This window comes from Ambystoma mexicanum, chromosome 1p (assembly GCF_040938575.1).
Source record: "Ambystoma mexicanum isolate Mex_15411 chromosome 1p, UKY_AmexF1_1, whole genome shotgun sequence".
Lineage (NCBI taxonomy): Eukaryota > Metazoa > Chordata > Amphibia > Caudata > Ambystomatidae > Ambystoma > Ambystoma mexicanum.
The window spans coordinates 1,408,664,626-1,408,678,506 of record NC_090921.1 but is presented as its reverse complement, the minus strand read 5'-3'; positions in this window follow the sequence as shown (position 1 = coordinate 1,408,678,506).

Genomic DNA, 13,881 nt, shown 5'->3' with positions numbered 1-13,881 from the left:
GGGTCTCGCTCATGAAGAAAGGCTTTGTAGTTTGTGTAAATCGACTATAGAAACATCTCGCCATTTGCTCACCAGTTGTCAGATTATGACTGACTTCTATATTAACGGCTATTCCCTGGATAAATATTAAGAATTGTTTGTTTTAACTGACCAATTTTGGAACAATATTTATTGCGCCAGATCAATTGTTTATACGCTGCAGCCTCAATATCTGGAAAGAGGCTCTGAGGCTAATAGATAATTGCCAAGTAGGTGAAGTGGAAAGTCGTTCCTATATCAGAGTGGAAATGAAATATGAATAGGTATTTTAGGATTTTATGTACAAGATTTAATTAACTAATGTAATGCTTTATTTATTTGAATGTATGAATTTGTCTTTTTTATTGGAGGTCAGTGTTTAGGGTTTTTGTATAAACCATTGCAATAAAAAAATACTAAAACGCACATATTCAGCTTGTCAATACACATATGTGTAGTGAAAATACATATAAGGCTCTCTGCTCCACTGCCAGGGATGTTTCTGCTTTCGATCTCTCTAAGCAGAATTGGTCTTGACAGATTAGACATTTCTACAGAATGTGTGTCTCTTGTGATAATCTCCATTCTGCGCTCTGGCAATGTTCTGTTCTTTGGTGGCAGCAGGTAATAACTGTAAAGGAGATTATATTCGCACAGCTAAGCATATACAAATGACTACTGCATCAGCAGTGGCAGCTTCTTTTGTGTGTTCAAAAGAGATGCTGCGATTGTTTAAACTTTTCTTATAAACAAAAATGTGTGAAACACATAGATTGCAAGGTCATGGAATACGTTATTTGCAGCAGCAGGTTTCTTGTCAGACATGATCTATTTCCTCTAAAATAGCCTTATAATGTTAATAATATCTTAATTTGCACATCTTTTTTTTTTTTTTTTTTACCGAAGTGCCCACATGTATGGTTGCAGGTTTTGTCCCATTTTACAAGACGGTAGAGATTCAGTTTAGGCCTATATTTCATCTCATGTTATGTTGAGGAAAAGACCCAAAAACATCCAAAACAGGAGCAAATAAGTCAAAGTTGTCCATAGATTGTCCCAGGATTTTTTAAAAACTACTTAGATTTGTGAAAATTCAAAGTGTTCTCTGCCATGCTGAGGATGTTTTTATTTTGTATCTGTATTTGTATTTTTGTTGTTTTATATAGTGCCTTAATCCAAGGCGCTTTACAGTTAACAACAAGTAACACATAACACATGGAACAGTAGAAGAAAAACTGTAAACATGAATCAAAAAATAAAACCATCATTTAGAACAATTTGCAAGTAAGAAGGGAGAGGAGGGGAGGGAGAGGGAGAGTAATGAGTGAACTGAGCAACAAAAGAGAGGAGATCATAGAAGAGACGGGGACAGATAAAGATGAAGAGAACAGAGAGAGGATAATAGAAGGAAGGGGGAGAGAGAGAGAGTGGGAAGGTATCAGGGAGAGGAGTGAAGAAGAAGTTCTTTCAGTGAGGAGCAGAAGGAGGAGTAGGTGGGAGAGGAGCGGATAGAGAGAGGTAGGGAGTTCCAGTTTAAGGGGCCAAGAAGCTGAAAGGAGCGGAAACGAGAGGAGGCCAGCAGAACAAAGGGAGGCAGAGGGGGTATAGAATGAGAGGAGAGAATAGAGGTAAGGAGGAGCAAGGTCATTAAGATATTTAAAGACAAGACAAAGGAAGTGAAATTTAAGCTGGGAGTAGAAAGGAAGCCATCCTAGGTAAGAAAGTGAGTTGGAAATAGAGTCATGAGATGAGAGTAGATAGAGAATACGTATGGCAGAGTGATAGATGGATTTGAGGGGGGCAAGATGGGAAGCGTGAAGATCGAAGAAGAGAGAAGAATAATAGAAAAGGCGAGGGAAAATGAGCAAGGAAATTAAGAGTTTGGTAGCATGGAAGGTGAGAGAGGGACAGACTTTAAGGATGTTGAAGAGATGATACTGACATGCCTGAGCAGTGAGGGAGATATGATGAGAGAAGCAGAGGGAAGAGTCAAAGTATATGCCTAGATTACGAGCATGGTTGGAGATTGGAAGATTAGAAGTGGGAAAATGGATGGATGGAGGGGGAGATGGAGAGGGTAGGGAGTTGGAAGGAACAAACAAGACTTCAGTCTTCACGGTGTTAAGAGAGAGATAGTGAGATGACATCCAGTCTTTAATGGAAGTAAGACATGAAGAGAGGTTGAGATGTAAGTCAGAGGTGAAGGAGGAAAAGGAGAGAAACAGCTGGGTGTCATCGGCATAGAAATGGTGAGAAATCCCAAAGGAAGAGATAATAGGGGCAAGGAGAGAGGTGTAAAAGAGAATAAGAAGGGTCCGAGGACCGAGCCTTAGGAGACGCCGTAATTAAGAGGGAAGGTAGTAGAGGTTCATCCTCCCCAAGGAACTGCAAAGGAGCGGTGGGAGAGGTAGGAAGAGAGCCAGTTAAGAACAGATCCTTTGAATCCAAGAAAGGAAAGAGTATTGAGGTGTAAGGGGTGGTAGACAGTGTCAAAGCTAGCAGAGAGGTCAAGGAGGATGAGGATCGAGGAATGTTTAAAATAGCGAGCAGTAAGGAGAGAGTTAAGGAGATAAGTAAGAGCAGACTCAGTGGAGTGTTTTTGGGGATGAAGCCAGATTGAGGGGGGGGGGGGGCGGAGAGTGTGGGTACTTTCCTTGAACACCTCACTTGTATTCCCTTCATCCACTCCCTGAAGCTGTAATGGTGCTTTGTTCCACATTTTGGTCTGAGGATTGTAAAATAGTAAGACAGGACAATTGTGTACCCACCTTCTAACTCAAACATTCACTTCTGTTGTTTTGGCATGAAGATAGACTCACAACTTTGATCCCGGAAGTACTTCCGCTTAAAATAAAAGAAAAATGTCTTCACCATTTTTATGCATGGAATTGTATGACTTCCTTGCCCAAAAAGTTAAGTTATTCTCTGCAAGGCTGTGTGATTTCCAGAAAGCAGCTGATAACCCATTGGGTGGTCGTTCCAGTATAATATTTAGTATATTATGCATTGTTTATGTGTTTGTATTAATACCATTTGATGCAACGGAACACAAATGCAAGTAGGGAATCCCTGAAACTCTAGGCCTTACTTACCATGTCAGTATTAACCCATTACTTCACAGACCATAACTGCAAAAGAGAAAACATTGAATTGTTTACAATGAATTTATGCAAAAATATAGATAGGTGGTTGGGTTGGGGTATTCATTAAGATTTGTTGTAGAAAATGTGATCTTTTTGCATGCGCGGTCATGGATGTGATATATTCACGTAGAGCCAACATGTCTTCTGCTGAGGCAGGCTGCCTTGCATCTAAGCATGGACACCCACAGGACCTCAAGATGATGAATGGAACAGATAACGTTTGGCATTATGTGCATTTGCAGAGGTACCATTTGTTGCTGGAGATGGGTGGTGTCACTGTCTGGGTTGATTTGGAGAAAAAGTAAGGTAATGATACCGTACTTAAGACTGGTGCTCTCGGTCGACCTTAAATAAGGTTGCACAGTTGGATATAACTCTTGCGTGAAGTACTTATAATGTCAAACAAATGTATCACCAGACGGTACATGGTTTTCCAGAAGAAATGTTTAATTCACATTTCTTGGTTTTGTATTTCTTAGTTAGTTCAAGTATTGCGAGGCAACTCGAAATAGATAGGTCAATTATTCAAAAAAGCACATATGCCAATGCATTTCGGTCTATGACCATCTTCAGGGCTGTACTGAAGTGAATATAGAATCTAAACAGTGTCAACATAATTCATTTATCGAAATACACATAAATGTAATTCATGGTTCGAAAAAAAATAAAGCACATACTACAGGTAGATCCAAATCAATGTTGAATATGCGGGAGGAAGGTAAAGGAAAGTGTGTCAGAATCACCATATCACTAAGTATGTACAATTATATACCACCCTTGCATAAAGCACCCTGTACATGCTAAATGCAAGTTGTCCTCTCCTGTGAATGCTCTTGAAGTAAGTCTCCAAAGTTCCTGTTCATTAACAGAGGGGAAGTATATATTACTATTTCTATCGCTAAATCCGGATGCATAACTAAGTGGATTAGATCAATGAGCTCTTACCTGCACAAGTATGACTCACGCGCAGAACCGATCGCGCTCGCTGTGGAAGCGAACGAAAGTGAACCGCGCGCGAGCAATGATGTTTATTAGGATTGTGATGGGAACGTGGGCGGGGCATCGAGCAGCAGCGCGTTTGCCGCTGCACGTACACCTCGGGACCCACCGCCCTGCGAGAACGCAGGGGGGCGGGACTGTTGCCATGGCCCTCAGGTGGATGCGTGTTGTACATTGCTATTGGAAGCTCTAACTGGTATGCATGGGTGTCGACATGTCCTCGGTAATTAATTGTGGTTAGTAAGGTTTCCAAGTTCAATTAACACATACGTGTTCTATAAAGTCAACAAATATTATATTAGTGCTAGCCATGGTCGGAAATCTGACTCTGAGGAGTAAATCGCGTACCAAACAAAAACTTCAAAATATTTCATAATGTACAATCAGTGCATGTCCATAAAAGTACAAGAATACAAAAATACAAAATTAAGTTCAATCACATGTTTTCAATGTGTCCTCAATAATATTGAGATTTAGTCCAAAACGCCTCACCACCGAAGCCAACACAATGGAGAAAAGCCATATTCCTGAACAATCTGTAAACTTGGCCCTGTGAGAGGAAACACATATAATTGATCTCTTCGTTGATTCCCTTAGGTGTAAGGGAACTCAATCTGTCTATCCAAAATGTTTCCTGTTGATCAATTCTTTTTTGTAGATCCTCATGTTTCTCTCTTCTTTGGACTCTTTCCAGGACTACAAATTTGATCTGTGCCAAATTGTGTTGTTTGCTCTGCCAGTGTCTCGCTACTGCAGAACTTGCAGTCTTGTTCCTGATACAGGATCTATGTTCATTCCACCTGATCTTTGCTGTGCGTTGTGTTTGTCCGACGTAGTACAAACCACAAGGACATTTAATTCCATATATAAGTCCTGCTATATCATATGTGGCATAGCATTTAAGCTTTATTTTTTCTCCAGTGTAGGGATGGTTTATAGTTTGTCCTTTCATGATGTACCCACAGTTGCTGCAGTTCAGGCACGGGAATGTGCCTTTGCGGTCTGTACTTTTCTTCTTCTGTGGGAGTCTGGTATGGACTAATCTGTCTTTCAAGTTGGAACTTCTCTGGTAAGCAAATGTGGGAGTTTCTTTAAATAGGTGTTCTACCCTTTTATCACATGTCACTGTGTTCCAATTCTTTTTTTATGATTGACTTGATCCGATTGCTTTGACGTGAATACTTGGATACGAAAACTAGTGGGGGTGAGGTATCTTGTTTGCTTATTCTTGGTTTAAGTAGTTCTTCTCTATCCTGTAACAGTGCGTATTTCTGCCGATGTAATTTCCTCTTCTGAATAACCTTGTTCAAGAAATTCTTTACCCATTTCTCTGTCAGCTATTTCGTATTCACTCTGGTTGCTGACAATCCTTTTTACTCCGAGAAATTGACTGTAAGGTAGATTCTTGATGAGACTTGGTTGATGGAAACTCAGTCTCTGTAACAAACTATTTCTATCTGTGCTTTTCCGATAGATTGTTGTTTGGTATTCTGTTTCTGTAACATTGATCTCAACATCTAGAAAATGGATGGATTTGCGTGAAAATTCATATGTGAACTGTATCCGTGGGTCTATGTTGTTAATGTAGCCAAAGAATTCTAGCAGGTGTGATTCTGTGCTCTTCCAAATGCCAAAAATGTCATCTATATACCGGATCCAAATAATGAGGTCTTGATTCCACAGATTATTTGTCAGGACATGTTCTGTTTCAAATGTATGCATGAATGAGTTTGCATATGAAGGGGCCATGGTTGCCCCCATGGCAGTGCCTGCAACTTGTAAATAATATGAGTCTTTGAACTGGAAGTATGAGTTGTTACTGATCAATTCCAAAAGTCCCATGATAAATTCTTTTGGTGCAGCTGTTTCTCCTTCTCTCAGGAAAATCCACTCCACTGCTTCTCTGCCCAGGTCATGAGGAATCGAAGTATATAGGCTTTTAACATCTACCGTGAAGCAGATGTTGTTGTTGCTGAATGGGATGGTTCTGAGATGTTGCAAAAAATTTGTAGAATCTTTAATGTAAGTACTTGTTTTTTGAATCAATGGCTGTAGAAAATAATCAATCTATTTACCAAGTGGTTCAAGGATACTGTTGATTCCTGCTACTATAGGTCTGCGAGGAGGTTTCTGTATGTCATTATGTATCTTTGGGAGAGTATAGAAATGTGGTATTTTCGTATGTGTATTAGTCAGAAATGTCTTTGTGTTATGATTAATCCATTTCAGTTCCTCTGCTCTTTCTAGAAGTTTATCTAGATTGCACCGGATCTCTTCTGTAGGATCTGAATCAAGTGTCGCATAAGTGTTGATGTCACTGAGCTGTCTCTGACATTCTTCTTCATAATCGCTTGTGTTGAGTAGAACCAGGCCTCCTCCTTTATCAGCAGACCGTATTGTTATCGTGTCATCTCCATAAAGATTTTTTATGAGTTTAAGCTCATGGGGTTTCATGTTTTGATTCCTAGGATGTATGAATTTGACCTTCTCAAGGTCTCTTGTGACCTGTTTCTGGAAGATATCCAGAAATCGGAGGGATGAAGTTGCTCTTGCCTCTGAATTCTTTGAAATCTGAGTCCTCTATATCTCTTGGATTTTCTTCTTCTAGCTCGCTGAAGAAAACCTTCAATTTCATTTTGCGAACCAGTTTTTATAGTTCAATTTTGGAATCAAATAAGGTGCTATCATACGTGGGAACAAAGCTGAGTCCTTTTTGTAATGTTTTGATTTCACTTGAGGTTAGATTTCTAGAGGACAAATTGATCACTATGTTTTCTTCTGTTGCTGTCTCGTATTTGGTTTTCCCTTTTGTTTTTCTTGTCCCCCTTCGTGTTCTCTTCTTCCTATTCCTAAAAAAGGCTCCCTTCCTCTGTTGGGTGTTTCTTTTGTGTCTGCTGTTCTCGATGTTCCTGGTGTAGCTTCTTCCTCTTGGTTTGGTGTTTCTCTCTCGGTATCGGTTCCGTAGCTAGATGTCTCACTTGTGAAGTTTTGTTTAGGTTTCCTTAGTGGAGGACCATATTTCTCCATCCGTGTATAAACTTCGTCCTTCAGATAATAATAGGTATCGTGTTTACATTTTCGGATTTTTTTAGCTTCCTGTTCTGCAGGTACAGGGTGCTTTATGCAAGGGTGGTATATAATTGTACATACTTAGTGATATGGCGATTCTGAAACACTTTCCTTTACCTTCCTCCCGCATATTCAACATTGATTTGGATCTACCTGGGGTATGTGCTTTATTTTTTTTCGAACCATGAATTACATTTATGTGTCTTTCGATAAATGTATTATGTTGACACTGTTTAAATTCTATATTCACTTCAGTACAGCCCTGAAGATGGTCATAGACCGAAAACACATTGGCATATGTGCTTTTTTGAATAATTGACCTATCTATTTCGAGTTGCCTCGCAATACTTGAACTAACTAAGAAATACAAAACCAAGAAATGTGAATTAAACATTTCTTCTGGAAAACCATGTACCGTCTGGTGATACATTTGTTTGACATTATAAGTACTTCACGCAAGAGTTATATACAACTGTGCAACCTTATTTAAGGTCAACTGAGAGCACCAGTCTTAAGTACGGTATCATTACCTTACTTTTTCTCCAAATCTGTTTAGTGCGATCCGGATGCCTTAGGATCTCTTACAGACTGGTAGCTCCAGGTCAAAACATTCCCGCAAGAATGAATCCAAACAAACATTACCTATATTAAAGTATCTTATTACTGTGGTGCCCACCTACACATTGTACTTCTGGAACTTGGCCTAGGCATACCCAAGTTGGAGGCACACACTTTCTGAACGAAGATTTTTCTGCAGAATTATAATTATTAAGAATAATGTCATTTGCCGACATTGAAAACTTAACGACGAATAGAGCAGACACGTTAGGCTTTACAGCCGAAGAGGCGAACGAAATCCTTGGTCTCATCACTGACAGTGGATTCAGTGCAACAACCAACAAAAAACAAGATCCATCCAGCCAAATAAAACAGTTGGAATATCTGATAAGGAAGGAGATCAATCGTAAACTCCATGCGATAACTCTGGGGAGATACCACAAAAGCCAAAGAATACCAAGAGGCCTACGCCTACAGCTGAGACCTACCTTATGCAAGGAGAGTAAAGCTTTCGTAAAGAAATGGGAAGCCATACTAAAAAAGTGTTCCCTAGACCTGATTTTATTAACCATACAAGAATTGGCCAAAGATCTTAAAGATTTGGGGGTGGAGATCCAAGAAATCGAGAAGGCTTTAGTTGCAACATTAAACAGAGAAGAAGTAGACTCTATTCTGGAGCATATCAATAATAAATTATCTGGATATAAAGCAGAACTGGAAGCTAAAAAAAATCCGAAAATTTAAACGCGATACCTATGATTGTCTGAAGGACGAAGTTTATACATGGATGGAGAAATATGGTCCTCCACTAAGGAAACCTAAACAAAACTTCACAAGTGAGACATCTAGCTCCGGAACCGATACCGAGAGAGAAACACCAAACCAAGAGGAAGAAGCTACAGCAGGAACATCGAGAACAGCAGACACAACAGAAACACCCAACAGAGGAAGGGAGCCTTTTTTAAGAATAGGAAGAAGAGAACACGAAGGGGGAAAAGAAAAACAAAAGGGAAAACCAAATACGAGACAACAACAGAAGAAAACATAGTGATCAATTTGTCCTCTAGAAATCTAACCTCAAGTGAAATCAAAACATTACAAAAAGGACTCAGCTTTGTTCCCACGTATGATAGCACCTTATTTGATTCCAAAATTGAACTATACAAACTGGTTCGCAAAATGAAATTGAAGGTTTTCTTCAGCGAGCTAGAAGAAGAAAATCCAAGAGATATAGAGGACTCGGATTTCAAAGAATTCAGAGGCAAGAGCAACTTCATCCCTCCGATTTCAGTCCCTTTCGGTGGATATCTTCCAGAAACAGGTCACAAGAGACCTCGAGAAGGTCAAATTCAGACATCCTAGGAATCAAAACATGAAACCCCATGAGCTTAAACTCATAAAAAACCTTTATGGAGATGACACGATAACAATACGGTCTGCTGATAAAGGAGGAGGCAAGGTTCTACTCAACACAAGCGATTATGAAGAAGAATGTCAGAGACAGCTCAGTGACATCAACACTTATGCAACACTTGATTCAGATCATACAGAAGAGATCCATTGCAGCCTAGATAAACTTCTAGAAAGAGCAGAGGAACTGAAATGGATTAATCATAACACAAAGAAATTTCTGACTAATACACATCCGAAAATACCACATTTCTATAAACTCCCAAAGATACATAAGGACATACAGAAACCTCCGGGAAGACCTATAGTAGCAGGAATCAACATTATCCTTGAAACACTTGATAAATACATTGATTATTTTCTACAGCCATGATTCAAAAAACAATTACTTACATTAAAGATTCTACACATTTTTTGCAACATCTCAGAACCATCCCATTCAGCAACAACAACATCTGCTTCACGGTAGATGTTAAAAGCCTATATACATCGATTCCTCATGACCTGGGCAGAGAAACAGTGGAGTGGATGCTCCTGAGAGAAGGAGAAATAGCTGCACAAAAAGAATTTATCATGGGACTTTTGGAATTGATCAGTAACAACTCATACTTCCAGTTCAAAGACTCATATTATTTACAAGTTGCAGGCACTGCCATGGGGGCAACCATGGCCCCTTCATATGCGAACTCATTCATGCATAAATTTGAAACAGAACATGTCCTGACAAATAATCTGTGGAATCAAGACCTCATTATTTGGATCCGGTATATAGATGACATTTTTGGCATTTGGAAGAGCACAGAATCACACCTGCTAGAATTCTTTGGCTACATTAACAACATAGACCCACGGATACAGTTCACATATGAATATTCACGCAAATCCATCCATTTTCTAGATGTTGAGATCAATGTTACAGAAACAGAATACCAAACAACAATATATCGGAAAAGCACAGATAGAAATAGTTTGTTACAGAGACTGAGTTTCCATCAACCAAGTCTCATCAAGAATCTACCTTACAGTCAATTGCTCTGAGTAAAAAGGATCGTCGGCAACCAGAGTGAATACGAAATAGCTGTCAGAGAAATGGGTAAAACATTTCTTGCGCGAGGTTATTCAGAAGAGGAAATTACATCGGCAGAAATACGCACTGTTACACAGGATAGAGAAGAACTACTTAAACCAAGAATAAGCAAACAAGATACCTCACCCCCACTAGTTTTCGTATCAAAGTATTCACGTCAAGGCAATCGGATCAAGTCAATCATAAAAAAGAATTGGAACACAATGACATGTGATAAAAGGGTAGAACACCTATTTAAAGAAACTCCCACATTTGCTTACCAGAGAAGTTCCAACTTGAAAGACAGATTAATCCATACCAGACCCCCACAGAAGAAGAAAAGTACAGACCGCATAGGCACATTCCCATGCCTGAACTGCAGCAACTGTGGGTACATCATGAAAGGACAAACTATAAACCATCCATACACTGGAGAAAAAATAAAGCTTAAATGCTATGCCACATGTGATACAGCAGGAATTATATATGGAATTAAATGTCCTTGTGGTTTGTACTACGTTGGACAAACACAACGCACAGCAAAGATCAGGTGGAATGAACATAGATCCTGTATCAGGAACAAGACTGCAAGTTCCGCAGTAGCGAGACACTGGCAGAGCAAACAACACAATTTGGCACAGATCAAATTTGTAGTCCTGGAAAGAGTCCAAAGAAGAGAGAAACATGAGGATCTACAAAAAAGAATAGATCAACGGGAAACATTTTGGATAGACAGACTGAGTTCCCTAACACCTAAGGGAATCAACGAAGAGATCAATTATATGTGTTTCCTCTAATAGGGCCAAGTTTACAGATTGTTCAGGAATATGGCTTTTCTCCAGTGTGTTGGCTTCGGTGGTGAGGCGCTTTGGACTAAATCTCAATATTATTGAGGACACATTGAAAACATGTGATTGAACTTAATTTTATATTTTTGTATTCTTGTACTTTTATGGACCTGCACTGATTGTACTATACGAAATATTTTGAAGTTTTTGTTTGGTACGCAATTTAGTCCTCAGAGTCAGATTTCTGACCATGGCTAGCACTAATATAATATTTGTTGACTTTATAGAACACGTATGTGTTAATTGCACTTGGAAACCTTACTAACCACAATTAATTACCGAGGACATGTCGACACCCATGCATACCAGTTAGAGCTTCCAATAGCAACGTACAACACGCATCCACCCGAGGGCCATGGCAACAGTCCCGCCCGCCTGCATTCTCGCAGGGCGGTGGGTCCCGAGGCGTACCTGCAGCGGCAAACGCGCTGCTGCTCGACGCCCCGCCCACGTTCCCATGACAATCCTAATAAACATCACTGCTCGCGCGCGGTTCACTTTCGCTTCCACAGCGAGTGCGATCGGTTCTGCGCGCGAGTCATACTTGTGCAGGTAAGAGCTCACTGATCTAATCCACTTAGTTATGCATCTGGATTTAGCGATAGAAATAGTAATATATACTTCCCCTCTGTTAATTAACAGGAACTTTGGAGACTTACTTCAAGAGCATTCACAGGAGAGGACAACTTGCATTTAGCAGGTACAGGGTGCTTTATGCAAGGGAGGTATATAATTGTACATACTTAGTGATATGGCGATTCTGACACACTTTCCTTTACCTTCCTCCCGCATATTCAACATTGATTTGGATCTACCTGGGGTATGTGCTTTATTTTTTTTCGAACCATGAATTACATTTATGTGTCTTTCGATAAATGAATTATGTTGACACTGTTTAGATTCTATATTCACTTCAGTACAGCCCTGAAGATGGTCATAGACCGAAATTCATTGGCATATGTGCTTTTTTGAATAATTGACCTATCTATTTCGAATTGACTCGCAATACTTGAACTAACTAAGAAATACAAAACCAAGAAATGTGAATTAAACATTTCTTCTGGAAAACCATGTACCGTCTGGTGATACATTTGTTTGACATTATAAGTACTTCACGCAAGTGCTATATACAACTGTGCAACCTTATTTAAGGTCAACTGAGAGCACCAGTCTTAAGTACGGTATCATTACCTTACTTTTTCTCCAAATCTGTTTAGTGCGATGCGGATGCCATAGGATCTCTTACAGACTGGTAGCTCCAGGTCAAAACATTCCCGCAAGAATTAATCCAAACAAACATTACCTATATTAAAGTATCTTATTACTGTGGTGCCCACCTACACATTGTACTTCTGTCACTGTCTGGGTTATCACTTTTTTTTAGGTTTTGCCTTTACCTCACTCCTAAGCATCTTCTGGAAGGAGACGAGGTGGGGTCTCTTTCTTCTGGAAACTGCAGTGTGTCCAAAAGTGTTAGGGAGAGTTGGATCACACATGACCCTCGTTGAGATAATCAGTGCAGGGGGAAAAACCAGCAAAAAAAAAACAAAAAGAAAATGGATCCAGGACTTGTAGGTGGACTTGCAAATTCGTGGTATGACGAGCCCTCCAACCGTGGTTTCCGAGTCCAGACATGCATACCAGGGTGTCCAGGAGAACGGCATGGAGGGTAGGGAGGAACATAAATAAGGTGAGCTACTGATGGAAACATCAAATTCAACGCGACAAAGCAATGTAGAAGTGCTTTGCTCTGCTTTATGAAAGGCATCCCGAAAGTCATTTCACGATATTGGTGGAAGACTAGAATATTCATCTCATTTCAGCGGGCCACTTCCGTTGCCACCTCAGGGACCAGTGGTGTTCCACAAAAGGGATGTTTCCTGACAGCTCTGTCGGGGAGGCCCTGAGTAGACAACAGACAACAACATTCTAATTGTTTCAAGGTCAATATCAGGCAGTGAATATTATCAGTGGAGGGGTATTAATATGTCCACTATACAAGCACAAGTAATGTAATGTCATTTGGGGTAGTTCTGGGGGACGATTACATTGAAATAATGGCTTGGAATACTGATTATATATATATATATATATATATTTTAAAAGGGATAACGAGTTATGCAATTTACAATTAGTTTGGTAGGGGCATTTAACACATGTAAAAAATCCTATGGATGCCGGGTCACCAATAGTGTACATAAGCATTTTGAGATTGTTTTCATTATGCCTTTGCCCACAATATGTGGCTAAATTGCCACTGTAAAATATTTTCTTGATGCCATGCCCACAGCAAATGCCAGTGCCACTATCAAACATGTTCATGATGCTGCACCTTCAAAATGAGCCAACATGGCCATTGTAAAGCGTTGTCAAGACTCCTACAGATATGCGAGAATGAGTTTTCTCAAATATGCTCATGATGCTACCCCCATGATGCTACACCCAAAATGTATGTCAGCATTGCTCTCCAAAGCTCAGTCATGCTGGTGCCAATGAAATATGCCAGCAATGCTTCTGTACAGCACATGTTTTCATGATGGTTTGTGTCCACAACATATGCCATTATGCCCTCGTTAACTGATTTTCATGTTGCATGTGTCCAAATGTATGCTAGTATTGCATTTGTAAATATGTTCATGATGGTTGGCACACACTGCCCAATGTTCTTGAAAATGCACCATGAGTCTGCCAGTTTCCCACAAACACACTCATAGGAAATACTCAAACAGTTTGTTGTGTAGATGTAAAGTCTTCTCATTTACAAAAGTGC